This window comes from Poecilia latipinna, unplaced genomic scaffold (genome assembly GCF_001443285.1).
Source record: "Poecilia latipinna isolate Pla-1442-1.1 unplaced genomic scaffold, P_latipinna-1.0 Scaffold521, whole genome shotgun sequence".
NCBI classification, from domain to species: domain Eukaryota; kingdom Metazoa; phylum Chordata; class Actinopteri; order Cyprinodontiformes; family Poeciliidae; genus Poecilia; species Poecilia latipinna.
In genome coordinates this window covers 151,841-152,783 of record NW_015113137.1, presented here as the reverse complement: position 1 = coordinate 152,783, position 943 = coordinate 151,841, and positions in this window count along the sequence as shown.

Genomic DNA, 943 nt, shown 5'->3' with positions numbered 1-943 from the left:
GCAGCTAACAGAGGCTTTTCTCTGAAAAGATGTAAGGGCCAGGGCTAAAGAGGCACATTTGCAGACTCTTTCATCAGGGAGATTTCTCCTCAGTCTCCCAGTGAGCTGCAAAGACACCAGTGTCCCACCGTGAGCAGCAGCGCAGTTTCATCATCTGAATCGAGTTTCACAGCAGTAGTGAGAGAACCGAAGTCCCCAAGCTCCATCACATCACCCGAAGACCCAGGAGGGGCAGTAGCATGTCAGAAAAGCTCAGGGATGAGACAAATAAGTAAACAGACTGAATCCACGTGCAGAGCGAGGAGAGCTGGACGGATGGATGGGGAGAGGCAGTCAACCGTTCCTCATGGCCAAGCAGTAAAAATATCCTCTGTGCTTATTGTTTCGTCTTTGCTTCCTTTTTCACAGCCTGACTTTCGGTGAAGCAGAGCAGCTCAACTTGTGTATGGACTTTGTTCACAGGTGTTGGACATACTTACCAACACCTGGTCATCAGTGGTTCTCTAAATCCTTTCACGATGTCATATCACCACCACGAGCTCCGAGGTATTTCACTGGGACTTTATCTGGTAGAATCACACAGAGAAGCCCCTAGCAACGAAACTTTTACAAACATGAAAATGAAAAATGTGTGGTTTGGATTTGTATCCAGCAGCAATTTCAAATGGTAGCCACAGGTATTTTCGTTTTTACTCATGAAGATAATGAATTTCGTCCCCCCCAGTCACCATTGCAAAATAGCTAAACTCTTTCTTAATTGGACAAAGTGAACATCAACCTTCAAATCTTACCACAAATTCCCAAATGGCTTTTATATCTGGACTTGACAGGGCAAAACTAATGCATGAAAATGTTTGATTCTTTGGATTGTACCTCCGGTTGTATTTTTAGACTCACTGGCTTTCTGGAAGTTGAACCTCTGTCCCAGTCTTTAATCTTTTGC